Source organism: Corvus brachyrhynchos, unplaced genomic scaffold, assembly GCF_000691975.1.
Source record: "Corvus brachyrhynchos isolate BGI_N302 unplaced genomic scaffold, ASM69197v1 scaffold83, whole genome shotgun sequence".
NCBI classification, from domain to species: Eukaryota; Metazoa; Chordata; class Aves; order Passeriformes; family Corvidae; genus Corvus; species Corvus brachyrhynchos.
The window spans coordinates 10528394-10537704 of NW_008238464.1; positions in this window are offsets into that span (position 1 = coordinate 10528394).

Here is a 9311-nt window from a genome sequence, read left to right on the forward strand (position 1 = left end):
CATTGAGCCTTTTTCACCCTCAAAGTGTTTTTCCCAGTCCTTATCTCACTCATGAAGCCTTCATTAACTTTTTTTCCCTTTTCCCTCCTCTGCCCAGCTGTGGCAGGGGAGGGTGAGCGAGCAGCTCTTGTGGGTGCGTGGCATTGGGCCAGTGTCAAACCACGACAACCTCATTTAAGATCTAAATATTCTGACCAGAGTGAATCCTCCTGAGGGGTTTCTGTCCAGCTGCCCATGTACAAGAATCTAAAGCCATGTGTAATATGTGACATGGAGAAAAATGAAAACAAGGCAAGGTACCCAGGAGTATCTCAGATGGGTCTAAATGGCTGTGAGCAAGTGAATCAGGTACAAAAATCCCACCTCTACAGTCATCAAATATAAATGTTCTAATTGCATGACTGTTCCTTCCATGAGAATATCTCAGAGAGAGATCCCAGTTTTCTCTCATGTATAAGCAAAGGAAATGGGTTGAAATGTTTGAATGTTATTTTTCTTTGTTTCATTGTTGCCTTTATGTGCTGCCTTGTTTTACTTCATTCTTTATTGTGGCATGTACTGTCATTAATTCAAAGGCATAAAAGCCTCAAGAAAAATGTACATGGCATAATGCCCAGAATGTAAATACTCTGTTTTTGGACAGGCTTGTAAGTATCCAGGAATGGAAGCAAAAGGGAAAAAAAACCATACTCAGTGTTGTTTCTAACATAACATCTGAGTGTTTTCCTTTGGATGTGAGGGGTGACCAAATGATTCATATTCTGGTAAAATAATCAGATCTAATTGCAGATCCTTAGAAAAGGATTTCACAAACTCTTGTATGCCTCCCTGTGCTACAAAGTGAAATAGAAAAGCTTAAGTATCTATTTTGCTTAGCATAATGATCAAATTTTGGTATTATGAACAGAAGTAATAAACCCACTTCTTCCTATGCCACCCCTGACCATCTGATAGTTTTTATGCCTCATCCAGAGGAGCATGACCCACAGTTTTTGGAAGCATAATCATAAACACGTGTCTCTCTTTGATTAGAGTGCATTTTGGTTTTATTGATGGCAGGTTGTTTATTGACCGTACCAATGAAATCGTGTTTTCCAAGAGATTTTTACCACTGAGGTTGGTGTTGCTTGATTGTACGACCTTCAGCTGCAGAAATCCATCTGACATATTGGTACTAAATTAAGCAGATGAAATAAACAGTTCAAGTAGATGAAGATCAGTACAAAATCTAATGGAGGATCATTTTTTAATAATTTGGTACTTTCTTATGCTTTTTTTATAAGCTTTTAAATGAAAAAGGCACTGTTCAGTTCATTGTTTTACAAGTCAAAATCTGAAGGTCAAGCTGTTGTAATTGCATGTTTTAACTAACCCAATTCCTTTGGCTTTTATGGTATGATGGATATAAAATAATTTAATGTGCTTGAAAGCTTGATTTTTATATGTTTAATTTTTGAAGTGTTTGCAATAATGGCTTAATCTTATATTCTTGGATGTTTAAGATGGACATGGATGTTTAAGATGAGATTTCTCTCCATCACTGCTGCAGTATTTATTTTTTAAAGGAAGACTACATGTAGATTTTAAAAACACAGTCAAAGCATTGATCTATTAGATTATTTTCATTGTCTATATAATTTTAATATTTCTGAAGAATTAATGAAATTTTTGCTAAAGTGTTCATCTACCTTTGGTTAATTTTCCTATTATTTAAAAACACTAAAAAGAAGTTCTATGAAGCTTACTAGAATTACCCAATTTCCTCTTCTTTCTTCCAACTCTTTCCAATTTTGCATAACATTAAAAATTGCTTTTTACACAGGAATATGCCTTTCTATATATATGTAGAACTATTAGATCCCTCTTACTCTACTTTCTGTTGCAGCATATACTAATACTCTGCAGTAAGTGCATTTATCACCAGTAATCCTGAACCTGTTCTCCTGTTTCAATAAACAAATCTGGATCCACGAATCTGGATTGTATAAGTCCTTATTGAATGCAATCAGACCCATCGTATTAGATTAAAAAACTGCACTATTTGTGCATCTTTTCTCATTATAACTCTAAATTGACTATAACCAGAAATTAAACCCAGCCATGACCAGCCCCTCCGATCTCTGAGGACCAGCTGGAACACCAGGGGGGTTATTTTCTGCTAAATTCCTATACCATTAATGCAACACCAATTGATTTCTGTATTTCTGCTCTTTTTTCAAATTATGATAAAAAGTGAATATCAACTTTCTATTTACTTTCTTCAAACCATTCACAACGCTATGGACCTCCATCTTCTTTTCCAAGGATTGTTTCTTTTTAAACTCAGAAATATTTTTCCCACAGTGCCACTTCATAGGTAAGTCATTTCATGCTTCTGAGCATCCTTTTCATCCTTCTCAGAACTTTATGCAAACCTGCTAGATTTTTGGCTTTTTTCTGAGATGGCTAATTAGCGCATTTTATTCAGCATGGAGTATACCATCCATTTCTATGAGAGCAGTTTTTTTTCTTTTTTTATTTTCATTCTATACTTCTTCACTCTCATTTTTTTACAAGATATTTCCTATTTAGAATTATTTTAAGGTGAGTTTTGAGAATGGTAATCCCTATAATTCAAAGACTATCATTCTGTCTCTTCAGTTAGGGTGATAGTTATGTGTGCTTTACACTGAATTTATGACCACTGAATTATCTCTGATATTTTTTATCACTGAATCCAATGAGTTCCTTGTGCAATATTGTAAGAGAGCTTCGGTGGATCGATGCCGCGTTTGTCCCTACTGGGTCCCTCGTGGACCGCTCAGGCAGCGCTCTCCCAGCACCCACGCGTGCACACGATCTCACCTTCGCAGGTGGTCGCGAACAGCTGCTCACACCCACAGTCTGTGCACGAACCGGAGACAGAGAGGCGAGAGGGGTTCTCTGTGTGCAATTCTGAGTGTTTAATGGCAACACCCCGAAGGGAACAGAGGCAAGAAGAACAGCGAAACCTAAAGCCCGCGCCTGTTTTAATCCCAAAAACTCCCAAAGGCGGGCAGAGCATCCAAAACCAATAGTCTGAGGGCTAGGGGGCAGAGGCAAGGTTGAGTGACATAACAAAGGCCAATGGGAAAAGGGATGGGAGGGGGAGAGGGCCAGTGGCCAGCAGAATCTAGACAAAGGGAGAACCTTCTAGAACAGTGTTGTAAAGAGAGACCACTTTTAAGGCAACTTGAGGGGTGTAAAGTGGACTTAGCCACCGCAACAGTGCAATATTTTGCATTCACCTCTGTTTTTCACTTTGAAAAATGTTTCTCAACTGTAATATTTGTCAGGTCATTATTCACTCCCTTATATAAATACAGTGAATATCACAGGTCACTGCATAGACCCTTCTGGGACCCCAAGCGTTAGCTCTTTGCAATGAAGAACACAAACATCCATTTCTGTACTTTTTTTTTTTTCTTTATTTTGCTGTTGTCTTTGTTATCTCTAAGCATAAATGGTCATCCATGGAAGAATTTTCCTTGGTTTTCTTGTCTTTAGGAATCTTTCTGAAGGATTATGTTTTTATTATTTTCCCTCTTCTTTCCATTTTCAGTTCTGTTTCCATTTTATATTTTTTCTCTATCTTCCTCTCTTGCTGAATTTTATTTTACTTTGCAGCCCAGTCTGTATTTTTTCTGAATATTTACTCTGCCTCTTTTAACTTTTTGCATCCTTTATGCTGTTTCTTTAAAAAAATCCTCTTTTTTGTTTAAAGATATATATCTCTTTTTCATTATTTTCTATATTATCTATTTTTATTTTATTTTTCCTCATACTTTTGATAGATAATATTTTTGTTTGCTTCTTTTTGAGATCCATGTGTACTCAAATCCTAGAATCACAAAATATCTCAAGATGGAAAGAACCCTAAGTTCAAACACAATACAATGTATGCACTTTGATATATACATGTGGATTCATGAAATCTGTAAAACCTTCTTTTCTTCTTCTATATATTATCACCAAATGCCTTCCACTTCAGATTCTGTAATTTTTATTGGAATCTCTGTCCTTACTTGTGTATGTGAAATAAATTGAAAAAAAAATCTTCCTAAGGCTCCTATTGAACAAAATACACATTTTTGCCTTAGAAATTACTATAAATTTATAAATGCCCTATATATTGAAATCCCCATGGGAAGTCTATATGTTATACTTGTAAGACCTATTCATTAAACTGTTCTGCTTGCTGCAAACAGAAGTGAGTATGACCAGCCATCTGGAAATGCCTTTCTTTCAATGAAATTTGCATTGTGGCATTAATTTTTGAATTTAGGCACTAAGATCTCTTTCTATAGTTTATGAATCTGAATCTTTCATTTATAGCCCTTTACTCTATGACCTGTGTCAGTTTTCCACAATTTTTCAATAGATATTCCACATACATTGATGCATATTATACAATAAAATCACACACAGAAGAGAAAATCAAAAATTCAGTCTGTAATGTAGATTTGAGATTAGCTAGTTTTCCCAAAACCAACATATTTTGCCTGTGATGGTAACTGGAATATAATCCCTCTGGTTTTACCTAGAACAATATGTTTTCCATCTTATTTTCTTTTCTGAATGGGTGGGCATCTGGCAGTCAGCCAAGATCAACACACTGTAGCAGTTATGGCTTGATTATGGAGCTTACTGAAGACAAGAGGAAAAAAATAAGGAAAAAAATCACTTTATTTGGGACCAGAGATCTTTAATTTACCCAACCAAAGAGCATATTTTGCTACAGTACTTCTTCTGTACTTCCTTAAACTAGTTGAATTTTACTTGTATTTGACAATGTTACTATGGTGAAATAAAAGAATCCTGAGTTGAAAGGTCAAAAAGAACATGGAAGAACCCAGTTTAATAATATGAAGCTGAATAGTAAAATTTTACTGCAGATCTGATTTTGTGCTGTGAAACTGAATCTGAAGCTTTGAGTTTCTAATTTTGGGCACATAATACAAAAGTGATCTTTATCCCTGTATTGGACGTATTCCCCTTCAAAACAACATGAATCATGTTAATAATTTTAAATTGCATTTTAAAAAATATTATAACATCTATTTCTGGCATACTTCTTATGTTTACCTCTACTGTTCTCACATTACAATAATTATTTTTCATTCTTGTGGGGTGTATAAGTCAGTTTTGGGCTGATTTTCTATAACAAATTTGCTATAAAATATTCATACGAATAAGTATTTTCCTACTAAATATGATTCAGATGCTTGTTTGGGGCAAAAGTTATGGAGCAATCACATTCAGTCACTACTGTTAATTTGGACCCAATGAAACCTTGTGGTTCAAGAATATTCTTCACCAAGTAGGTACCAAAGTACTCTACAAAGCAGAGAAGGATCATTCCATCCTGTTTTAATGGTATTATTTATTGTGCCCATTTATAAAGAGAATGAAGAGAGCTGGTTGTGCACACATACACATTCATTTACCTATGTATCTCAGGTTTGCTTGCACACTCATTTCCTTTGGCAGATAACTTCTTTTCAGTTTAGAATTAGTCATGCTTCCCCCCTCCCCCTTTTTTTTTTTCCTCATTTTTAAGACATTATCTTTGGTAAATGGTCTATTTTGACAGTAGATTTGCATGGCTAGTCTTATCTTGCATATTATATATGTGTTAATACTTGGGAATGTAATGCATAATTAGGGTAAGCCTCTTTTTGTTTTCTTTTTTGTTTTTCTTTCTATTCATTTATTTAGAGTTTCTATACAACTTCTCACTATAAGATGGGATGCAATGGATGGAGCAGAAGAATACATTAAAACCATAATTGATGCACTAAATGTATTACAAAATATGATGACTCTATTATTTCTATGACCCTTTCACATCCCTTCTCTCTCATGTATTTTCTTACCTCAAATTACATCCTTCCTTAGATCACTCAAGCTCTTCAAAGTAAGATTATTATATGTCTGAATGTCAGATATGCCATGAGCCTGAAATAGATAATGAAGCACCTGAAAGTTAATTAAATGTCCCACATAGGTGAAAAATAATAGTATTATGAGGTGATAAATAACATTCATTAACATCTTGTAATCCAAAACTTTGACTATCATGAAAAAAATGAAGAGCCTGTGAATTCACATCTATTGCTGATCTCAATTTCCTTACGTGGCCCAACCACTAGGTGCATTGGTTCTTTCATTGTATCTCTAAATTTCATTTTCTGCTTCATATGTCAGGCTTTAAAGTCCATTATTAACTCCTTCTGTTTATGTCTAATCAAAGCAGGACAGTACTTACTGAGGCATTATTGTCAGTAAATACCCATCTCTCCATAAGTGCTCTTCTGGTAGTGCCTAACCCTCAGAATATAATTCCTTTTGGCTTCTGAATTGGAGGAATATGAATAATCAAACAGCTGGCTCTTGTTGAAATGAAAGGTCTGCAGCAAGCTATGTTGTAATGTCATGTTGTGCTGCTGCCCTTGTGCTGTGAGGTTACCCACAGCTACATGCATATCTACAACTCTGTAAGGGGAATGAGAACAAAAAAACTGACCTTTTTGTTTAAAACAGAAGTAAAAAATTACTAATTTGTATTCCCCTGATTCAATTTAAGCCTGGGGATTCATTTGCTATTAGTTGTTGCTAAATGTTATTATTGTACAGAGGGAAAGAAAGAAAACCCAACCAGCAAAACACATTAAGTAACTGCATGATTTTTGAAACTGTAAAGTACTGCTTTTTCCTGCTCACATTGAATAAAACAGTAAAATTTTAAAAATGCTGAGACCTGAATGCATAGAAGCAATCTAAATTACCAGTTCTGAAAATTAGTTTCTAGCTCTATTCATGAGAAAAAAATTTAATATTTAAAGTGATTGTTAGATTTACAAAATTTCATTAATATAATACATTTTGTTTTGTTTTTCAGTAAATAAGTTTTGCTTTTCAAAAAATAAGTTTTAGCCAGTCTTGACAGTTGAATGAGTGGCTTTGGAGAATGTGTTTTTACTACAAACTACTAATACATGATACAAAAACTGAGCTCAGTGTTACAGATCTGAGCTGATGATTCTACAGGAGGCACAGGGTTGAATCATGCTGCAGCACATATTCATATTCAGTACATACACATCGCAGAAACGAATATCTAATAAAAAGCATTTAAACCATCTTTGAGAAGAAATTTTGCTGCTAAGTAGATGTAACAGACAACAGGTAAAATTTAGGAATTAGAACTGAGTGTAAATCTGGGGGAAGTATATCTGAAATGCAGTTAAAATAAGCCTAAAAATTGTCTAACAAGAGAAACCAAAACAAAAATTTAATGGATTTCATTTAAAGCATAAGATGGGGAAAGCGGTTTCACTATTAGATTACTTACCTTATGCATCTTATAGCTAAGCTGTTGCTAAAAACAGAACTGACTGAGCAACAATTTTAAATTCTGATTTTTAAAATTATTTTTATACTGCAATCTGAATCTGCTTTTATTCTCCATGAAATATTCTCAATGTCATTTAAACAAAAAACTTTGACAAAGCAAAACCAGATTTTTATTACATTATTACTAAAATATTTGTAAATTAATTTAAAATATTTACAGAAAATAATTAGAAATTCCAGACATTTTCTAACTTTTGGATAAGCAGTAAGGTCAGTCTCATCAACCTTTGGTCTTAAAAAAGGTTTGCTTCCAATTTTTTTTTTTTTTTAATGAAAACTCTGGCCATCTGTAGATAACATAGATTTTTTTTGTGGTAGTTCAGACAAAACTCCCATTTACTGAAAGCAGAGTATTAATTCTATGTAAACCTTTTAAAAGAAAATATTTTTGTATAAACTATACACATTTGAAACACCCAATCAATTCCATTGAAGTCACACATTTTTCCTCGTCTGACTTGTGTCTAACAAGCTGAAAAAATTTAAAAAAATAACACATTTTAGAAGGACTTTTAGAGTCCTAAAGTAGGTTACTTTTATGCGCAGTATCCCCCAAGCTGCATCTTGTCTCCAGACCATCATAGGTCAATTCAGCAACAGACAAGCTGAATTTTTAAGGGCAATTTTTAGGTTGTTGTTAACACCTATCATTGATATAACCCAGCTGAAATAAACATTACATTTTCAAAACTAGGAAGCACCACCTCATATGAAATTATTTAAAAAAAAAATAAAAAGGGAATATTTTCTGGTTTAAAATATAATCAACTTTAAGGCTCCTTCTGTTTCAAATATATTTTTTTCCCTAATAAAATTATTGTACATTTCCAGCCTCAAATATTGGCATTTAGTCAAATGGCTATTTTGTGTCATAGTGCCTCATTCATTGGCCTTAAATCCATAAAGAAACTATAAATGGAACAACATTTAAAACACTTCACTTACTCAGAGGTGAATTTTCAGTGACCCTCTGAGAAGGAACAGTAAATTTGATTCATTAAGTTAATTATGTGTATATGTAAAGCATTTTCTAAAATGATTTCTAAAATCTACACAAGGTCATAACAGGCCTTTTTATTTAGGCATTAAGTTTAAAAACCCCAATGTTTAAAAAAAAAATCACTGTATCATGTAAACATTCCTATATTATATAATATATATTCACATACACTTTATTCACCTTTTGCATTTCCATAATAACCCCGAGCATGCTATTCACCCATGCAGTAAATATATAACAATTCCATCTAGTGCATATTTTACTTTAGTAATAAAAAGCCTGTTTATGTCTTCGTCATAACTTCTAAAGCCAATTATGACTACATCTCTTGAAAATTTACTCTTGTGTAGTAGTTAATCTGCTTCAGTTTCTAGCTCAAGAAAAAAATAAGTTTCAACAATGCAGCTACAAAAAGAAGCTCAGCAGCTTTCTTACCTCAAACAAGCTTATTTTCTTTCAGTATTTTACCAGTATAATAAGAGCACATGCAATGATCATAAGGCAGAATTTAGTCATTTATAAAGATTACTATTTGCTATGTCATTGCTGCCTTTTTGCAGGAATTTTTCATATTCAGTAATCTGATCATACTCTAACAGGATGGGATGCAGCTCTATTAATAAAGCTGAAAAGCAGGTGTGAAATAAGGTTCTAACATAAGGGAGATAAAACTTTTTAATTTCAAGTCTCAGGAGTCCAGTAAAGGGAGTACAGCTGGAGTATCTGAAAAGATACTGGATATTGCTACACATAGACTGCTGTGGGGTACCTTGGCCAGAATCTCTTGCATTATTATAAAGTAACCTATACTGAATGGTGTCAAAAAAGACAAACGCCTTCCTTTTACTTTTGTCTTTGTAGTTTGTGTCTTACAAGA